Below are 22,784 nucleotides of genomic sequence, written 5' to 3' on the forward strand. Positions count from 1 at the left end.
TTTGCAATAGTGACATTAAAAGACTACTACTGTAAGTAATAAAGCAACAGTTTGTTACAGACAAGTGGTAAAATTGCTGTAAAATGATATTGACTGACTAGCAGTTGGAATTAGGGCTTCTGATAAGTTCACCTGCATACACCCCAGCGTCAGTGGGTAAGGTCTGACACATCCCACTCTGATGAGTCTAGTGTCAGACCTAAAACGAAACGCTGGTTAATAGAGCAAACGCCTGAAAAGGCTTACATCCGATATGTTTTTGACATTTTTGACATGCTCTATTGGTGAAGAATATCTAATTCCCTCCATGGGAATTTAGAATTTTCCATATGAGTGGTATGTTCCGAGCTGTCTGCGGAGAAATTGCGTGGAATGACATTAGTAGACAAATAAGTTTGAGTGGCGTCTTTAAAAGTAGGAAAGATCACAATATGAAGATAAAGTTGGAATATAAGAGGACAAATTGGGGCAAATATTCATTTATAGGAAGGGGAGTTAGTGATTGGAATAACTTACCAAGGTTGATGTTCAATAAATTTCCAATATCATTGAAATCATTTAAGAAAAGGCTAGGAAAACAACAGATAGGGAATCTGCCACCTGGGCGACTGCCCTAAATGCAGATCAGTATTGAATGATTATTACACAAGATATAAATTAATGTCAGAAAAAACTAATTCCGGCACCAATGGATTAAAGGGCCCTTACAGAAATATGGTTCAATAAGGTGATTACCCAAGATTCAACAACGTATATCCACTCCCCATTGTATTTGATTGGCTGCCCTTTGCACCCAGTGGGTATTGTCAGCACTCGAGCAGTTGATGGTACGGTTATCGTGGAATCGTGAATCATCTTGTTGCAGGCTGAGTGGCTCAGGTGGTTGAGGCGCTGGCCTTCTGACCCCAACTTGGCAGGTTCGATCCTGGCTCAGTCTGGTGGTATTTGAAGATGCCCAAATACGTCAGCCTCGTGGCACGTAAAAGAACTGCTGCGGGACTAAATTCCGGCACCTCCATGTCTCCAAAAACCATAAAAGTAGTTAGTTGGACATAAGGCCATTATATGAAAACAGAATTTTCTACAGGAATGTTGCATCATTCTCCATATTTCGTAACAGCCACTGACAGAAATTCAGTCGAGTTTTGCAGTCCTGCCCGTGGATCTTCTGGTTTAGTTGTAGAAGTAGGAGTGATATTTATGCACATACACTATTCATAGTGCAGAAGCCTGGCTGATGTTTACTTTTGTGCAATTACTCATGTGCTCGTGTGTGAGTTATTGCGATCTGTGTCCAGAGCACCTCCTCATTGTCGCCTGATATTATGGCCTTCTCTCGGACAGGTGGACAATTCTGAAGTGCCCGTGTTGTTTGTAAACATCTTTCAATACTGCGGAAAGTCTTTGTAATCGGATGTCAGCTGTCTGGATATCTTTCCTGATACAGACGTACTGCCTGCAACAAATTCTCTCTTGCTTCCCCATAGATAAAGAGCATGACTGAAGCGACTTCATTCCGACTGTATAGCAGTGCATTTGTCCAAAACACACTAAAGCAGTAATAGCAGCATTTCACTGCTTGCGTGTGGCACACACTGGTCTTTGTTTAAGCATTGAAGCTTCATATTGATGTAAAAAAAGTTTGTACGGTGTAGTATTTGAACATTGAATACTACATTCTATTAATTGCTAAGCTAGCATTTGTCCACAGGTTATGCCACGTCTGTGAGTGAAACTTTTATTAAAAATGCCTTAGCGCATATTACTCCTTCGGTTTGCTGTTTCATATGCTGTCACCTCAGAGTATTGTAGTTTTAAGCATTAATTTTGTCTTTTTCTGTGCCCTGTCACCTGGCATGACATTTTAAGTTATTTACATAGTAGACTGACATACGATAAATGATTGAAAGGACGACATATTTTTCAAATGGTGTATAGTCGCACAGAGGGAATGATAATGTTCAGAATCATTTGCAGGGGGTGCTTACAATTAATCAGTACCATACTGGATGATAAAAGAGAAATATCGACCTCAGGATGATCTTACACATTTGTTGGTAGGGGCAGTTGATTTCACCTGGTATATAAATGATATGAGTAAAGAACTGGAATCACAGATGGACTTTTTGTGGGTGATATTAATACTCTATACAGTAATAAATAACTTACTGGTTTGTGGGCATCTACAAAAAGATAGTTGTGAGATGGTCGGCGGATGGTGGTAGGATGGTAAAGGAGGTGAAAAATAAGGTTGTAAGATTCTCCAAGAGAAGTCATTCCAGGTTTCAGTTACTGTGTTGATGGGATGAAAGTATCTCATGGGGATCACTGTAGGTATCTGGGTGTTAATATATGGGAAGATCTTCATTAGGGTACCAGTAATCACATTAATGGAATTGTAAATGAAGATTACAGATCACTTTGTATGGTATGAGTTTAGTTGATTATATTCTATATATTCAGAAATTTATGATTTGGTATCCTTTGATGAATGCTTATGCATCTTTCTGGAAAGGATCTGAAACAAATCTGCTGACTGAGTAAATGCTCATTTTTAACAGAAGAGGGTATTAAATTTTCATTCATTTTTTAAAAGTCACGTATTTGAGAACCAACAGTCCTCTTTCACTGCAAATTCATTAAGCATATCATAAATAGTGTAGAGTCTGTGAAACTGTGGAAATTTTTTTTTTTTTAAATATGGTACTGAAATTATGAAACTCAAGTAAGAGAGTAACTAGTATAGTACATACCTGCCAATTTTCCCGATTTAGGCAGGAGACTCCCGGTTTTCGACAGCTTTTCCCGCCTCCCGATTATTCTTATTATTTCTCCCAATTTTAGCTTATTTGTTTTCAAATCCCACCATTTAAGTTTTGTACGCCCATACCTGCCAACCCTTCCGATTTACCCGGAAACTTTCCGGTTTTTAACTCGTCTTCCGATTTATTTTTACTTCTTCCGATTTTTTACTAATAGAGCCTCTAGTACGGCCAATACTCTTCCCCTTGTGTAATTTACGAAACCTCAGTTCAAGAGTATTTATTCGATACTTTATTTCATGAGTGTTTCGTCTGTCGCCTTCGTGAATCGCATTTCCCGCTCACCACAGCAGCGTATGCGCTTGATACAGCTGGGGATTCGGGGCAGCGATCGTCCTGTAAGCAAGAGGCTAGCGTGCGCTAACGACTCAGTTAATCGGGACGAAAGAATGAGTTTGTTATTGTGTTGTTCGCGCGCTGTTAACATCGTTTCTGTGCCTAGTTTCGTCGGAGTTATAGGCCACGTGCTTTTTCTTGCATTTGTATGCTTTCCCCCTCTGTCAAAGTCGTATGTTAATGATGTATGAGACATATCGAATTGTTTTGTATGTGGTAGTTTCGCGTATTTAAGTGCATAATTTTAATGAGTTCAATGTTTTTAAGGGGGTTCGTGTCGGTGACAGTTTCTGGCATTTTCTTTTCTCGTCATGGTCAAAAAATGTAACAAATGTTATCTCCAAGTGTTCATTTTACCGTGTGATAAAGGAAACTACCGTATTTTCTCGCGTAATTAACGCCCTTGCATAATTTACGCATCCCAATAATTTTGGGTCCAAAGTGGAAAAACAGAAATGTTCACGTATTTGACGCACTCACAGCTTTCGAAATAAAGATGCCAACTTCTCAAGTAGCAGGCTTCCTATCGCGCAGCGGGCATTCCAAACACAGGGCAACGTGCTGTTATTAGCCGTCAGGAAATCCCACTGCACTAGTTTTACGAGTGTTTCGGGTACGGGACATTCTGTGATCTCAAAATTGTTTGTCAGTCTACAGTAATGGAGTAATACTGCATCATACAAACTTTCGGTGATCAGTTACGTCGAAACATACGGGAATAGAGCAGCGGGCAGCAAGTTTTCAGTGTCCAAATGAAACGTGCGCTACCGCGGTAACAGAAGTGCACTTCAAAGCGGCTAACAAGCCTCGAAAGCATTTCGCGGACCAAAAAGCGGCAAGTTTCCGCAAGTAGAGGATTATCTGCTTAAATGTATGATTTTGTTACGCAATGTTGGATAAGCCGTTTCTCACGAAATGCTGTATTTTAAATGAGAAATAGCCGCGGCACATGGAATCAGTGTCTCGGATTTGAAGGTTAGCCGAGGCTTGATTCATTTTATGAAGAGAAATGGACTTTCTCTTCAGTAGTATAATAAGCGGGTTCTGCGGCACCCCCGCCGCCGCACGCCTCCTCCTCCGCCGAAGCCTCCGCCGCCGCCCGCGGGAAATTTGAATTTTGGCGGGAAATTTGAATTTTGGCGCGAGATTTGAATTTGTAAACAAAGCCACGTGCTTTTTGACAGCTGTCATCGACAACAACGCAACGCTAACCTCACTGCTGCCATCTTGACGGGCCTAAACCTCACTAGTGCCAACTTAACCTAACTAGCATGAGGTAAACAAAGCCACGTGTTTTTTGACAGCCACGTGCTTTTTGACAGACAACAACGCATCGCTAACCTCAGTACTGCCATCTTGACGGGCCTCAACCTCAGTAGTGCCAACTTAACCTCACTAGCGCGAGGTAAACAAAGCCACGTGCTTTTTGACAGCCACGTGCTTTTTGACAGATTTGTAAACAAAGCCACGTGCTTTTTGACAGCTGTCATCGACAACAACGCATCGCAAACCTCAGTACTACCATCTTGACAAGCCTAAACCTCAGTAGTGCCAACTTAACCTAACTAGCATGAGGTAAACAAAGCCACGTGTTTTTTGACAGCCACGTGCTTTTTGACAGATTTGTAAACAAAGCCACGTGCTTTTTGACAGACAACAACGCATCGCTAACCTCAGTACTGCCATCTTGACGGGCCTAAACCTCAGTAGTACCAACATAACCTAACTAGCGCGAGATAAACAAAGCCATGTGCTTTTTGACAGCCACGTGCTTTTTTGACAGCTGTCATCCGCCATCTTTAAACTACAGAGCACCGTGCTGCCCTCTTTCGTTACCTGTCATCGGCAGTGCTGCCATCTTGACGGACCTAAACCTTAGTGCTACCAACTTAACCTCACTAGCTCGAGATAAACAAATCCACGTGCTTTTTGACAGCCACGTGCTTTTTTTATAGCTGTCATCCGCCATCTTTAATCTATAGAGCACAGTGCTGCCCTCTTTAGCTACTTACCTTTGAAATGTGGTGGCGGATAATTTGAAAAATGCTTTTCGACAAGCAGCCATCTTTAATCCAGAGAGAACAGTGCTGCCCTCTATGTGGTGGCGGCAAATTGAAAAATTCCACGTGCTCTTGTTTGAAAACAAACTCACGTGCTTTTTTGACAGCTGTCATCTGCCATCTTTGAGCACAGTGCTGCCCTCTTTAGTTTGAAATGTGGTGGTGGTAAATTCCACGTGCTCTTGTTTGGAAACAAAGCCATGTGCTTTTTTGACAGCTGTCATCCGCCATCTTTAATCAACAGAGCACTGTGCTACTATCATGCGGGCAATTTCATCACCTGTTATCCGCCATCTTTAATCCACAGAACACCGTGCTGCCCTCTTTATGGCTACTACCTTAAGCACGTAGTAGCGGGCAATTTGAAAAGTTCTGTTAGCTATCATCCGCCATCTTTAATCAAGAGAGCACCGTGCTGCCATCTTTAGCTAGATACCTTTGAAATGTGGTGGCGGCAAATTGAAAAATTCCACGTGCTCTTGTTTGGAAACAAACTCACGTGCTTTTTCGACAGCTACCATCCGCCATCTTTAATCAACAGAGCATAGTGCTGCCCTCTTTGGTTTGAAATGTGATGGCGGCAAATTCCACGTGCTCTTGTTTGGTAAACATAGCCATGTGCTTTTTTGACAGCTGTCATCCGCCATCTTTAATACAGAGAGCACCGTGCTGCCCTCTTTATCGTAGTAGATGTAAATTCGTCACCTATCATCCGCAGTGCTGCCATCTTTAGCTAGATACCTTTGAAAAGTGGTGGCGGATAATTTAAAAAGAAAAATTCTACAGCAGCCCTCTCTCGACGCTAATTGCGTAAGATGGCGGCTATACATGACTCCTTAAGGGTGCTTACGCAAGATGGCTGCTATACACAGGTTCTTATGAGACGCCCTTGGGATGCTTGCGCAAGATGGCAGTTATACATGGCTCCTTATGAGATACCCTAGGGATGCTTGCGCAAGATAGCGGCTGCTCTTATGGGACGGCTTAAGGGTCCTTGGCTAGAGACTCCCTAAGGATGCTTGCGCAAGATGGCGGACACAAGATGGCGGCTATACATAACTCCTTATGAGACGCTTTAAGGGTGCTTGCGCAAGATGGTTGCTACTCTTATGAAGAATGCTAGCTTAGAGGCTAACGTGTCGTGATAGTTCGATTCATTAAATTTAGGGCTTAAATGCAAAATGTTAAATATATCGAAAACGGTGCACCGTAGAGCAAAACGGACAAACTTTTTCTGCCTAATACCTCGGTTCGCAGTATGAGGAACAAGAAAATCATAGTCTAATGATGGGATCAACGGTTCGGTTCCTACTTAGGCCCTTTGGCATTTGCTCTGTTTTAGCTTGTATTGAAGCGAGTCTTCGTAACATGATCAGGTCTAGCTATGGTAGAGAGTATAACGTACCGTGCAGGTTCGATTCATTAAATTTGGAGGCTTAAATGCAAAATGTTAAATATCTCAAAAACGATGCATCGTAGAGCAAAACGGAAAAAATTTTTCCGCCTAATACGTAGGTTCGTAGTATCAGGAACAAGAAAAAACATAGTCTAATGATGAGATCAACGGTTCGATTCCTACTTAAGCCCTTTGGCATTCGCAGCTATCTATTTCTTCAAGATGGTGGCTGCTCTTATGAGAAACAAGATGCCTTGAGACGTCCTAGGGATGCTTACGCAAGATGGCAGACACAAAATGGTGACTATACATAGCTCCTTATGAGACGGCCTAGGGGTGCTCGCACAAGATGGCGGCTACTCTTATGAAGAAAGCTAGCTTAGAGGCTACTGCGCAAGATAACAGCTGCTGTTATGCATGTGGTGGAGGGCAATTTGAAATTATATGTGCTTAATCAACAGAGCACCCTGCCGCCCTCTTTAGCTGAATAATGTGGTGGTGGATAATTTGAAAAATTCTTTTGACAGCTATCATCTTTAAAAACAATGGCGACTATACATAGGCTGTTAAGGCCTTATCATTCTCCTCCTCCTCCTCCTCCTCCTCCACCTCCTTCTCTACCTCCTCCTCCGCCTCTTATGTCAAGGCATAGCTTTATATCGAACAAGTTTAAACCTGCATCGCGAAGGCAAGCGCGTGCAGCGATAACATTATTGTGCATGTTTAGACTTTCGAAACATAAGAAGAGTAGAATCAAACGCTGTACTCGATACGACATGTGATCAGAACATTGATTGATGCGTTCAGAAAACAAAATAAGTGATCAAGACTAGAATCGAACAATGTACTCAATACATCATGTGTTTAGAATATGTCAGGGGATACGCTTGTTCTAAGAAGATCAGATTGAAACATAACAAGACTAGAACAGAACACTGTAATCGATGTTGTTAACTTCAACATGTGATCAGAACATTGATTGATGTGTTCAGAACACAAAATAAGTGATCATGACTAGAATCGAACACTGTACTCGATACAACATGTGATCAGAACATTGATCGATGTGTTCAGAACACGAAATAAGTGATCAAGACTAGAATCGAACACTGTACTCAATACAACATGTATTTAGAACATGTTAGGGGGTACCCTTGTTCTAAGAAGATCAGAATGAAACATAACAAGACTAGAATCGAACACTGTAATCGATGTTGTTAACCTCAAGATATGATCAGAACATTGTTTGATGTGTTCAGAGCAAAAGTACAATTTTGATGATTTGCGCAGCTAACTCGCTCGGTAAACGATGTGGCCAAAGTATAACTTCAAATTATTTACCTTCCATCATTCGTCTTGTGTGTAAAAATCAGTCGAACAAGTTATCGCATAAACATAGCTGAAAAAAAATCGTGATAGGGTATGGAACCCAGGGGTTACATCTTGTCAGAAGAGCAAAAAGGATGAAAGGACTCTTCCTCCTCCTTACCGCACATTCCTTGGCTAAAGGGCTAATGGGCTAAAGGGCTAAAGGGCTAAAGGGCTAATGGGCTAAAGGGCTAAAGGTGCAACAACCTCGTCGATCGCTATCAGCAAGAACGCTTGTACTTTGTAGAAAATTAATCTTTATTTGTAAATGGTTTCATGTTCAGAACAAGGAATGGAACCTAGGGGTTACGTCTTACGTAATAAAATCCCCGAGGTGCGATGAGTTACGTTTTTCGAACTAGTGTTTGGAACACTGAACTTTTCAAGATGATAGCAGAGAGTTTAGCAATGTTCTGTTGTTGGATTTTAAATTCCGCGCTACAACATGCATAAGGTGGCAGCCTTGAGGTTTACCGCCGTAAAGATGGCAGCAGTGAGGTTAGCGACGCTCTATTGTCCTTCAAAGTGAGGTTAGGGTTCGTCAAGAGGACAGCTGTCAAAAAAGCACGTGGCTATGTTTACCAAACAAGAGCACGTGGCTGTGACGTCACGGTCACGTAGTATGCCGCCTCAGCATGCAAAGTTTAATGTCTACAACTACGTAGTAAACATTCTGCTATGTTCACAAGATTTTTTACACATAACTATTCTTTATGCTTTAAGTTCATTCACATAGGCTATGCTAAGATAGCAGCACAAACACATGCGAACTTTGTACATTCTAATGGAATAAGTTTAGTACTATGTGCATCATGGATACATGATGTGTGCACGCATTTAAACTTGACTATACGTAATGCTGCTGCTTTGTTTACAAGATTTTTATACATTGCTATTCTTTATGCTTTAAGTTCGTGCACACACAAGCGATAGTCGTACGCTCTGGCAGGAGAAGTTTAGTACGACAGTCGATGCATACATTATCGATAGGTGATGTGTACACGCTTTAGAACATAGCTCATCTTTATGCTTTAAGTTCGTGCACATGGGTTTGGGATACACAAAAGCGATTGCTACATGCTCTAGCGGAAGAAGTCTAGTACGATAGTCGATGCATGTAAAATCGATAGGTTATGCTAAGATAGCAGCACACTTACATGATTTTAGCACAATCTAGTGGAAAAAGTTTAGTATGATAGTCGTTTCGTGCAAAATCATTAGGTAATGTGTAAACGCTTTGAAACAAGGCTATTCTTTGTACTTTAAGTTCATGCGTCTTAGTTATGCTCGCGATAGTCGATGCATGTAAAATCGATAGGTTATGCTAAGATAGCAGCACACTTACACGATTTTAGCACAATCTCGTGGAAGAAGTTTAGTACGAGAGTCGATGCTTGCAAAATCATTAGGTAATGTGTACACGCTTTGAAACAAGGCTATTCTTTGTACTTTAAGTTCATGCGTCTTAGTTATGCTGAGATAGCAGCGCAATCTACCTGCAGAAGTTTAGTACGAGAGTCGATACATGCAAATTCGATAGTTGATGTGTACACGCTTTGAAACATGACTATTCATTGTACTTTAAGTTCATGGGTATAGGTTATGCTAAGATAGCAGCACAATCTAGCGGAAGAAATTTAGTACGATATTTGATGCATGCAAAATCAATAAGTAATGTGTACACGCTTTGAAACATGGCTATTCTTTATACTTTAAGTTCATGTGTATAAGTTATGCTAAGATAGGAGCACAACCTAGCGGAAGAAGTTTAGTACGATATTTGTTGCATGCAAAGTCGATAGGTAATGTGTACACGCTTTGAAACATGGCTATTCTTTGTACCTTAAGGTCATGCGTATAGGTTACGCTAAGATAGCAGCACAATCTAGCGGAAGAAGTTTAGTACGAGAGTCGATGCTTGCAAAATCGATAGGTAATGTGTACACGTTTTGAGACATAGCTATTCTTTGTTCTTTAAGTTCATGCGTCTTAGTTATGCTGAGATAGCAGCGCAATCTACCTGCAGAAGTTTAGTACGAGAGTCGATACATGCAAATTCGATAGTTGATGTGTACACGCTTTGAAACATGACTATTCATTGTACTTTAAGTTCATGGGTATAGGTTATGCTAAGATAGCAGCACAATCCAGCGGAAGAAATTTAGTACGATATTTGATGCATGCAAAATCAATAAGTAATGTGTACCCGCTTTGAAACATGGCTATTCTTTGTACTTTAAGTTCATGTGTATAAGTTACGCTAAGATAGCAGCACAACCTAGCGGAAGAAGTTTAGTACGATATTTGTTGCATGCAAAGTCGATAGGTAATGTGTACACGCTTTGAAACATGGCTATTCTTTGTACCTTAAGGTCACGCGTATAGGTTATGCTAAGATAGCAGCACAATCTAGCGGAAGAAGTTTAGTACAAGAGTCGATGTGTGCAAAATCGATAGGTGATGTGTACACGCTTTGAAACATGGCTATTCATTGTACTTTAATTTTATGGGTATAGGTTATGCTAAGATAGCAGCACGATCTAGCGGGTGAAGTTTAGTTCGATGGTCGATGCATGTAAAATCGATAGGTCATGTGTACACGCTTTGAAACATAGCAATTCATACTGCTGCTCTGTTCCCAAGACTTTTAAGCATAGCTAACCCTAATACTGCTCTTAACGACGTCGAGCTAAGGATTGATTACGTGACCGTGACGTCACGACCACGTGCTCTTGTTTGGTAAACATAGCCACGTGCTTTTTTGACAGCTGTCTTCTTGACGAACCCTAACCTCACTTTGAAGGACAATAGAGCGTCGCTAACCTCACTGCTGCCATCTTTACGGCGGTAAACCTCAAGGCTGCCACCTTATGCATGTTATAGCGCGGAATTTAAAATCCAACAACAGAACATTGTTAACCTCACTCTTGCCATCTTTACGGCGGTAAACCTCAAGGCTGCCACCTTATGCATGTTGTAGCGCGGAATTTAAAATCCAACAACAGAACATTGCTAAACTCTCTGCTATCATCTTGAAAAGTTCAGTGTTCCAAACACTAGTTCGAAAAACGTAACTCATCGCACCTCGGGGATTTTATTACGTAAGACGTAACCCCTAGGTTCCATTCCTTGTTCTGAACATGAAACCATTTACAAATAAAGATTAATTTTCTACAAAGTACAAGCGTTCTTGCTGATAGCGATCGACGAGGTTGTTGCACCTTTAGCCCTTTAGCCCATTAGCCCTTTAGCCCATTAGCCCTTTAGCCCATTAGCCCTTTAGCCAAGGAATGTGCGGTAAGGAGGAGGAAGAGTCCTTTCATCCTTTTTGCTCTTCTGACAAGATGTAACCCCTGGGTTCCATACCCTATCACGATTTTTTTTCAGCTATGTTTATGCGATAACTTGTTCGACTGATTTTTACACACAAGACGAATGATGGAAGGTAAATAATTTGAAGTTATACTTTGGCCACATCGTTTACCGAGCGAGTTAGCTGCGCAAATCATCAAAATTGTACTTTTGCTCTGAACACATCAAACAATGTTCTGATCATATCTTGAGGTTAACAACATCGATTACAGTGTTCGATTCTAGTCTTGTTATGTTTCATTCTGATCTTCTTAGAACAAGGGTACCCCCTAACATGTTCTAAATACATGTTGTATTGAGTACAGTGTTCGATTCTAGTCTTGATCACTTATTTCGTGTTCTGAACACATCGATCAATGTTCTGATCACATGTTGTATCGAGTACAGTGTTCGATTCTAGTCATGATCACTTATTTTGTGTTCTGATCACATGTTGAAGTTAACAACATCGATTACAGTGTTCTGTTCTAGTCTTGTTATGTTTCAATCTGATCTTCTTAGAACAAGCGTATCCCCTGACATATTCTAAACACATGATGTATTGAGTACATTGTTCGATTCTAGTCTTGATCACTTATTTTGTTTTCTGAACGCATCAATCAATGTTCTGATCACATGTCGTATCGAGTACAGCGTTTGATTCTACTCTTCTTATGTTTCGAAAGTCTAAACATGCACAATAATGTTATCGCTGCACGCGCTTGCCTTCGCGATGCAGGTTTAAACTTGTTCGATATAAAGCTATGCCTTGACATAAGAGGCGGAGGAGGAGGTAGAGAAGGAGGTGGAGGAGGAGGAGGAGGAGGAGGAGAATGATAAGGCCTTAACAGCCTATGTATAGTCGCCATTGTTTTTAAAGATGATAGCTGTCAAAAGAATTTTTCAAATTATCCACCACCACATTTCAGCTAAAGAGGGCGGCAGGGTGCTCTGTTGATTAAGCACATATAATTTCAAATTGCCCTCCACCACATGCATAACAGCAGCTGTTATCTTGCGCAGTAGCCTCTAAGCTAGCTTTCTTCATAAGAGTAGCCGCCATCTTGTGCGAGCACCCCTAGGCCGTCTCATAAGGAGCTATGTATAGTCACCATTTTGTGTCTGCCATCTTGCGTAAGCATCCCTAGGACGTCTCAAGGCATCTTGTTTCTCATAAGAGCAGCCACCATCTTGAAGAAATAGATAGCTGCGAATGCCAAAGGGCTTAAGTAGGAATCGAACCGTTGATCTCATCATTAGACTATGTTTTTTCTTGTTCCTGATACTACGAACCTACGTATTAGGCGGAAAAATTTTTTCCGTTTTGCTCTACGATGCATCGTTTTTGAGATATTTAACATTTTGCATTTAAGCCTCCAAATTTAATGAATCGAACCTGCACGGTACGTTATACTCTCTACCATAGCTAGACCTGATCATGTTACGAAGACTCGCTTCAATACAAGCTAAAACAGAGCAAATGCCAAAGGGCCTAAGTAGGAACCGAACCGTTGATCCCATCATTAGACTATGATTTTCTTGTTCCTCATACTGCGAACCGAGGTAATAGGCAGAAAAAGTTTGTCCGTTTTGCTCTACGGTGCACCGTTTTCGATATATTTAACATTTTGCATTTAAGCCCTAAATTTAATGAATCGAACTATCACGACACGTTAGCCTCTAAGCTAGCATTCTTCATAAAAGTAGCAACCATCTTGCGCAAGCACCCTTAAAGCGTCTCATAAGGAGTTATGTATAGCCGCCATCTTGTGTCCGCCATCTTGCACAAGCATCCTTAGGGAGTCTCTAGCCAAGGACCCTTAAGCCGTCCCATAAGAGCAGCCGCTATCTTGCGCAAGCATCCCTAGGGTATCTCATAAGGAGCCATGTATAACTGCCATCTTGCGCAAGCATCCCAAGGGCGTCTCATAAGAACCTGTGTATAGCAGCCATCTTGCGTAAGCACCCTTAAGGAGTCATGTATAGCCGCCATCTTACGCAATTAGCGTCGAGAGAGGGCTGCTGTAGAATTTTTCTTTTTAAATTATCCGCCACCACTTTTCAAAGGTATCTAGCTAAAGATGGCAGCACTGCGGATGACAGGTGACGAATTTACATCTACTACGATAAAGAGGGCAGCACGGTGCTCTCTGTATTAAAGATGGCGGATGACAGCTGTCAAAAAAGCACATGGCTATGTTTACCAAACAAGAGCACGTGGAATTTGCCGCCATCACATTTCAAACCAAAGAGGGCAGCACTATGCTCTGTTGATTAAAGATGGCGGATGGTAGCTGTCGAAAAAGCACGTGAGTTTGTTTCCAAACAAGAGCACGTGGAATTTTTCAATTTGCCGCCACCACATTTCAAAGGTATCTAGCTAAAGATGGCAGCACGGTGCTCTCTTGATTAAAGATGGCGGATGATAGCTAACAGAACTTTTCAAATTGCCCGCTACTACGTGCTTAAGGTAGTAGCCATAAAGAGGGCAGCACGGTGTTCTGTGGATTAAAGATGGCGGATAACAGGTGATGAAATTGCCCGCATGATAGTAGCACAGTGCTCTGTTGATTAAAGATGGCGGATGACAGCTGTCAAAAAAGCACATGGCTTTGTTTCCAAATAAGAGCACGTGGAATTTACCACCACCACCACATTTCAAACTAAAGAGGGCAGCACTGTGCTCAAAGATGGCAGATGACAGCTGTCAAAAAAGCACGTGAGTTTGTTTTCAAACAAGAGCACGTGGAATTTTTCAATTTGCCGCCACCACATAGAGGGCAGCACTGTTCTCTCTGGATTAAAGATGGCTGCTTGTCGAAAAGCATTTTTCAAATTATCCGCCACCACATTTCAAAGGTAAGTAGCTAAAGAGGGCAGCACTGTGTTCTATAGATTAAAGATGGCGGATGACAGCTATAAAAAAAGCACGTGGCTGTCAAAAAGCACGTGGATTTGTTTATCTCGAGCTAGTGAGGTTAAGTTGGTAGCACTAAGGTTTAGGTCCGTCAAGATGGCAGCACTGCCGATGACAGGTAACGAAAGAGGGCAGCACGGTGCTCTGTAGTTTAAAGATGGCGGATGACAGCTGTCAAAAAAGCACGTGGCTGTCAAAAAGCACATGGCTTTGTTTATCTCGCGCTAGTTAGGTTATGTTGGTACTACTGAGGTTTAGGCCCGTCAAGATGGCAGTACTGAGGTTAGCGATGCGTTGTTGTCTGTCAAAAAGCACGTGGCTTTGTTTACAAATCTGTCAAAAAGCACGTGGCTGTCAAAAAACACGTGGCTTTGTTTACCTCATGCTAGTTAGGTTAAGTTGGCACTACTGAGGTTTAGGCTTGTCAAGATGGTAGTACTGAGGTTTGCGATGCGTTGTTGTCGATGACAGCTGTCAAAAAGCACGTGGCTTTGTTTACAAATCTGTCAAAAAGCACGTGGCTGTCAAAAAGCACGTGGCTTTGTTTACCTCGCGCTAGTGAGGTTAAGTTGGCACTACTGAGGTTGAGGCCCGTCAAGATGGCAGTACTGAGGTTAGCGATGCGTTGTTGTCTGTCAAAAAGCACGTGGCTGTCAAAAAACACGTGGCTTTGTTTACCTCATGCTAGTTAGGTTAAGTTGGCACTAGTGAGGTTTAGGCCCGTCAAGATGGCAGCAGTGAGGTTAGCGTTGCGTTGTTGTCGATGACAGCTGTCAAAAAGCACGTGGCTTTGTTTACAAATTCAAATCTCGCGCCAAAATTCAAATTTCCCGCCAAAATTCAAATTTCCCGCGGGCGGCGGCGGCGGAGGAGGAGGCGTGCGGCGGCGGAGGTGCCGCAGAACCCGCTTATTATACTACTCTCTTCGACGAAGAACAAACATTATGCCAAAAAATGACGAATGATTTCAACCATTTTCATCGCTTGGTGAATGAGAAGTGTGAAGTGAAGGAATAGGGGCTGCCTGGCCGAGGCGGTTAAGGCGTGCTCGGTTCGCCCGGAAGGACGTGGGTTCGAATCCCCGTCAAGAAATCGAAAATTTAAGAAACGAGATTTCCACTTCCGGAGGTGCATATGGCCCTGAGGTTCACTCACCCTACACCAAAAATGAGAACCAGGTTAATTCCTGGGGGCAAAGGCGGTCGGGCGTAGAGCTAACCACTCTACCCCATCACATGCTGCGGTTCCACGGAGGTGTCTTTGTCTTTATAGGAACCGCAGGTCAGACGCCAATCAGTTTCCATATGCCACAAAGTCGAACAGTCGATAAGAAAGGAACATACGGTGTTATCGTACGCGCTACCAAAAGCAAAAAACAACTATGTACCGGTAAAAGCTGATGGCAGAAAGCTTGCACCTTACATTGTTCTAAAACGAAAAAACAATGCCTAAAGGAAAATTTCCGCGAGTGATCCACGTTCGTATTCAAGAGAAAGGGTGGATGGACACGACCCTCGTACAAGATTGGATACGAACGGTTTGGGGTAATGTAGCAGGGTCCCTCCTTCGATGCGCGGCCCTTCTCGTGTTGGATAGTTTTCTTTTTTTGCCGGTATGTCATTCAGGCCGTATTTTCAGCTCGTAATGAGAAGAATATTTTCTAGTGTCGGTACTTCAAACCCACGTGTCTTAACTTACCTGATGTACCCTATTTAACATTTCAGAAGAAAAAAAAATCTCACGCCGGAATTTTACGCTATATGACGATAACCACAAATGATTTGAACCAATTGTGTTTATATTATATTTGATTTATCTTTCAAATGTAAATGAATTTTGAATAATTTGTAAAGATCTGAATTCCTTGAATAATTTACGCATCCGAAGTTTTCGGCTGTATTTTTCGTCATTAAAGGGCGTTAATTACGCGAGAAAATACGGTATTATGTGTGTGTCGGTGTGACATAAATATTATTATTCGTATGTGTCATAAATGAGAGTGATTAGGTACATTTTCTTGTAACCTTTTTTATGTTTTACCGACCTCGATAGCTGCAGTCGCTTAAGTGCGGCCATTATCCAGTATTCGGGAGGTAGAGGGTTCGAACCCCACTGTCGGCAGCCCTGAAGATGGTTTTCCGTGGTTTCCCAATGTTCACACCAGGCAAATGCTGGGGCTGTACCTTAACTCTCAACTAAGGCCACGGATGCTTCCTTCCCACTCCTAGCCCTTTCCTGTCCCATCGTCGCCATAAGACCTATCTGTGTTGGTGCGACGTGAAGCAACTTGTAAAATTTTTATATTTTCTTAGTTTAAGACTTTAAATTTAATGGTCAATTCACGTTGTAACTGTAGATATGTATGCCTTTTATCCTGACTTATTTTCACGTAGACTATGGTGAAATATATGTGCTGAAATCCACGAATTAAAAAATCTTTTTTTGGTTTCTAAAAGTTGGCAGGTATGTACGCCAATGGCCGGAAGTCCTTCGCTCATTGGCCGCTTTCAAATGCAATATCGATGTTTATTAATATGAGAAATGTGCCCAAATGTGCAGTGTTTATTGAAACCTGTATACCGCGACGAGTTTATCGATTGTCAATCTCTTGTTCTCTCGTATTATATTCGTATTCGTTCACATCAGTTTAGTCGTTTCTAGAGACTAGTCGTTAGATTTCGAGTCTTTTTTAGTAATTTAGTGACAGAATTTTTAAAAAAATTGCGACTAGTGGAGATTTTACTAGCAATTCAGAGACAATTCTGGCAAATTTTAATGTATTACTTGATAAAAATAGCATTGTGCTTTGCATAATTACGGGGGCGCGTGATGCAATACATTAATCTATGCATTTGCTTAGTAATTGCATCTAAGTGCATAACTGATTCACACGTGTGGAGCACGAGTTCATACAATTTTCGGAAAACTTATCGGAGACCGATCATCTCACTCACATAATTATTTCCTGTGAGGGAATAGAGATGTGTAATTTTTAGCCTTGTAGCCTCGTATAGCAACATTCGGGTTTTGAGACAATACGTATTATAATACATAACATAATACTCCTGTATTGTGCAAGACATGTAGAACAAGCAGTTTTGACCAATTCTATCTCCTTATTTCTCCTGATTTTCATATAAAAATCTCCTGGCTTTTGATTTTGTAAAGTTGGCAGGTATGACAGTATCTCAAAATGGTTTTAATATTCTGTATATTGCAGTTGCCTTTATCACTGTCTGCAGCCCGGAAGATTAATTACCATGGTTTCCCATTTTTAATAATGTTATTGCTTTGACATCCCACTCACTGCCTTTTTTATGGTTTTCGGGGATGCTGAGATGCCAGAATTTTGTCCCTCAAGAGTTCTTTTACATGCCAGTAAACCTATCAGTGCGAGGCTGACATATTTGAGCGTCTTCAAATTCCACTGGACTGAGCTAGGATCGAACCTGCCAAGTTGGGGTCAGAAGGCCAGCGCCTCAACCATCTGAGCCATTTTTGCACGAGGCAAATGCTGGGGCTATACCTTTATGAAGGTCATGCTTGATTATTTCTATCTCCTAGTCCTTCCCTGTCTCATCTTGCCATCACACTTATCTGTGAGTGCAACGTAAGACAAGTTGTAAAAAAAAAAAAAAACTTTTATTGTTTTGAAAGAAGTGGATTGAAGGGACCAGATATAAACATTTAAAGTTCAAGGCCAAGTTTAGCACATAATAGGAAGTTTGTTACCCTCATCACAAGAAAAACACTCATTTTTACATATACCGTATATTTTATTGGCAATGGTGAAAGAGAGTCTGAAATTTGTACCAGTATCTTCCCTGTTGTGAAGCCTCGGTTAATTTTACAGCTTCAACAAGTTATGCATAATCACAATCCTTATATACGAGATTTTGAAACAGCATTGAAGAATGCCCCAGAAGGTTAAGAGTTTAAAGCTGTGATTCATGAAGACCAACAACCACCAGCTGAACATAGGGTTCAATATAATGAACCTACTATGAGTAAGGTGGCTTTGGTGATTGTGGGGCAGGAGTTTAAGAAACAGGACTTTGTTCTTCACAGCAGAGAAACAGAGTTGGTGAAAATCAATGAAACTCGCTGTGCTTAGGACATTCTCGAGTACTTTCATATGTTCTGCCATGTAGAAGATGGCATTTTTGCACGAGGCAAATGCTGGGGCTATACCTTTATGAATGTCATGCTTGATTATTTCTATCTCCTAGTCCTTTCCTGTCTCATCTTGCCATCAGACTTATCTGTGAGTGCAACGTAAGACAAATTGTAAAAAAAAATTATTTTTTTTAAATTATTGTTTTGAAAGAAGTGGATTACAGTTGAACCATCCCAGCTTGATCCTAATTCTAAAGCCCCTCTTTCTTCCAAAATTGTGGAAAAAGTGGGTAAAGGAAACTACACCTTAGTGTATCACAGTCTTCTTCATCAGTATTTAATGGAAACTCCCAAACAAGTTTGTGACTTCAACAACAACCCTGGACAACACAGTTAGAACGACAGTAGGCAAGGGGGTCTGCATTTATAATGACAACCTGAATTTTGACTGTCTGTAGGCAAGTGACACTGACATTAAAACGAAAACTCTCCAACTTGAATGTGACTGTAGGTAGGAAGGGAGGGGGGGCTGTCTTTGTAATGAAAACTTTCCATGTTGATTGTGACTGGCAGTAGGCAAGGTGGCCTGCCGTTATAATCTAAATTCCCGAACTCGACTCTGAGTGGCAGTAGGAAATGGGGCCTGCCATTGTAATGAAAACTCCCCTGCTTGGCATTTACACGAGAAACTACGTATGGTGACCTCCCCGCAGTGCTTCTCAGGTAATGCTAATTATATTAATCGCAGAGTGTATAGTATTTTAGCTAGAATTCCACATACAGTGTTGAACTCCGTAGCGAAGCACGGGTACTTGAGCTAGTACTTTATACATTCAGACTTCCACTAACATTAATTATTCCACAATATTGTACAAAACTATACAACATTCTTACAAATTCCATTATTCTAAATAATTCAGCATGCTTAAGTTGCCATCTTATTAGATGATAGTAAATGATAAAATTATATCAGTTTATACATAATTAGTGGAGTCTTCATATTTGTCAAATCTCAGGCTTCACACTCTCATAGGCTAAAACATGTAAGTCACAAATACAGTTTAAGGAAGCCAGTAGGCTTTGGAGGTGACCTATTGGGAAAGATTTGTGTTTTAATTGATCAGGATAGTAAACAGGTAGGCTATGTGTCCTTCGAGCAGTGTTCTTCGTTGTTAATATACAAGGCCACAACAGCACATAAGAAATCACAGGTCTGTGTTGACAGAACATAGTGTACAGTACCATAAGCTGTTAGAGAAGTGTTTACTCAGAAATTTGTAAAATTATGCACTTCTGATATGCATCCTTTCCACGTTGTGTCAGGTGATGGCTTTCGTGAGATGTCCCAAGAACTAGTAAATATTGGTGCACATCATGGAAGAGTAAATGTTGATGATATTCTACCCCATTCTACAAACATCTAGCATAACAAACTAACAGAGGCCGCTGAAATAGGAGCGATGAAAATGCTTTACATTATTCATTTCATAGAAAACTCTGTCTTTGCGTGTACTGCAGATTTGTGGGTGGATGTATGCAAGAAAAGCATCACTTTTGTATTACCGCTCATTTGATCCTGAATGTACACTAAAAGCCCTGTCTTAGCGACATTCATTTTCCCAGACAATCGAAAAACTGGAGAATATATTAGGGAGGAAATCTAACACTAGCTGATCGAACTGGGAGTAGGGCATGAACAGTTACACAATACCTATTTTGCGACAGATCGAGGATCAAATAGCTTGAAGGCCCTTGAACCTTACTGTCATTACTTATATGTCTCAAATAGTTTGAACTCGGTACTGTATCACATTTTTTATTAACTTTACATGGAAAACTAATAAGGAAAATGTCACACCACAATCATTACTACAAAAATATTAATGTAATATGAGACAAAAAGAAATTATTATGGTTTATGAAGGAAACTGGTAATGTGAATTACTTAGAAACAACCCGAAAACAACTGCGCGAATAATAGTTCTTATTCCTGCCTCTAGTGCAGCAAGTGAGAGAAATTTGCTGCTGGATATCTGCTGTCAAATAAAAGAAGTTTTCTTGACCTAGATAGAGTCTATGATATTTTGCTGATACGCAATTGCCATGTGACACACTATGAACGATGTATGATAATTGATATGTCATATAATAGAATAAACAGATAATTCCAGGAATATTCATCAAAAGGGGTGGAAGCATGTAACTATTTTTAGGCCTTCAGTAGAGAGGGGGGGGGGGGGGAGGATGTACAGAAGAATGAAAGGAATGTTTCGTTGAGTATTATATTTAATTAATGACAATCATTAGTGTGTGTTTAACACAGAGCTAGGAATTTTTTAACAGAGATAACAACACAACATTAAGAACAGTAATGTTATTACTGTGATATATAAAGGATTGAGAAACTAACCTCACCAGGAGGTGAAATGTAACTACATGGCTTATAACAAGCTATGTCAATAAACCTAATACATCTTTAAAAGAAATTACAAATTAGAACTTTAACGAGACTAGAATAACAATGGTAGGTACATGAAAATACTGAAGATCGATAAGTAGAGGAGTAACTTTTCCTTCTTCAAGTATTAGAAAGATTTGACAATTTAAATACTCACAGTATATAGACAATGCACATTAGAGAAATATAGTAAGATCTGAACATATTCATATGAAGAATTGACACTGTTTACATGAGTAGCCATGACACATAACAGTCCAGCCAACCAACTTGAGCACAAGAAATGCAGGTGTTCCAACTGTTCCAAAAAAAAAAAAAAAAAAAAAAAAGGAAGTGAGCTCACTACGTTCAGCACGGCAGGCAGAATCCAGAGTTCTATTCTATGCCTTTTGGTCGAAGGCACAAATTGAAGATTTAACAGAAAAAATAGGAGGGATTATAATGACACAAAAAGAGAACAGAAGGATTTAGTAGTTCATCATGGATTAGGTCCGCAGGATCATCTACCATTTCAGAAAAGGACTCATTCTGGAGTAAAACTGTATAAGAAAAAAACAGAACTGGGAAGAACCAGCTTAACCAGAAAGTCGAAAGATCTCTCCCCCTACCTGGGTCATTGCTGACACTTCAGCAGGAATGAAGTGAAAAGTCGTCATGCAGACTAAGTCGAAGTAGGTTCCAGTCTCGAACTGATCCGATGCACACTGACGGAGAGTGAAGGGAGGGCCGAGAATTTATAGGCAGAAAGGTGTGACGTAGACAGACGTAATGGTAGGGGTGAGAGGGGAAAGAGACTGGAAAGTTCAAGAATATAGTAGAAGTTGAAGACACGTTTAGCGTATGTAGAAGTGTAGAGATCTGGGGAAGAAAGTAAGGTTAGAAACTTGTGCCAGAATGTTGGTGGCAGAAGGTAAGAGAACATTACACATGTATAACTGATTTTGTTTCCAGTTGGAAAGAATATTTCATTACTTTTATGTTTCACAAAAGTAATTTAATATAATGGAACCCACCTTTTCAATACATACAAAGCTGTTGCACATAAATTATATTACAATATTTTTACTATTATAAAGGTACCATTTTCGACATGTTTTCAATGCCATCGTCAGCCTTACGTAAAACCAAGCAAGAGAATAAATTGGCATATAGCAACAATACACACATACTGGATAAAATTCGTATAATGACACATTTAAAATAGTTCATATAAAATATCTGAGGATTGCTACGCGTAGGCAGCGTAATAGTCTTGTATTGTTTTGGAACATGAGTTGAGGCACTTTCTGTAAAGTTGTACTTTGGTATGATAAAACTTGATGAACACATTAAAATCATGATAAGTATCTTATTCTTAGAGAAATACAGCTTTGAGGAATAATCTGAGCACTGTTGGTGGCATGGTCTTCTTATCTGAAAGTTGTACTGCGTGCGTTGGAAGGTGGTTTTTAGTGTACATAAAAGAGATGTAGGACCGAGGTTCCTCAGTTCAAGTGGAACGTGAAACCGAGAGCTGATTTTAATATGGAGTTCTGTAACAGGTAAGTGAAATGAAGCAAAGGACTACTAACTGAGGCAGAGAGATTGAAGACTAGAGAAGAACACAAACACCGAATGAGTTAGCCATGCGGTTAAGGGGCGCACAGCTGTGAGCTTGCATTCAGGAGATACTTGGTTCCAACCCCACCGTCGGCAGCCCTGAAGATGTTTTCGCGTGGTTTCTAATATTCACACCAGGCAAATGCTGGGGCTGTACCTTAATTAAGGCCACGTTTGCTTCCTTCCCACTCCTAGCCCATTCCTATCCCATAATCACCATAAGACCTATCTGTGTCGGTGTGATGTAGAAACAACTTGTAAAGAAAATAGTAAATTCTTACTACCATCTTTCTAGCAAATATTGTTTTAAACCAGGGGAAATACAAATCATACACTACTCTCTAAAATATTTTTACTGTTT

At 40.7% G+C, this 22,784-nt stretch overlaps 1 protein-coding gene across 4 annotated transcripts in view; it reads left to right on the forward strand.

The window, feature by feature from the left end:
• The window catches only part of LOC136864120 (oxysterol-binding protein-related protein 11), a 353,345-nt gene that overhangs the window by 216,354 nt on the left and 114,207 nt on the right, over window positions 1-22,784 (forward strand). The gene's annotated exons all lie outside the window — the stretch shown is intronic.

Source organism: Anabrus simplex, chromosome 2 (genome assembly GCF_040414725.1).
Source record: "Anabrus simplex isolate iqAnaSimp1 chromosome 2, ASM4041472v1, whole genome shotgun sequence".
Classification (NCBI taxonomy): Eukaryota; Metazoa; Arthropoda; class Insecta; order Orthoptera; family Tettigoniidae; genus Anabrus; species Anabrus simplex.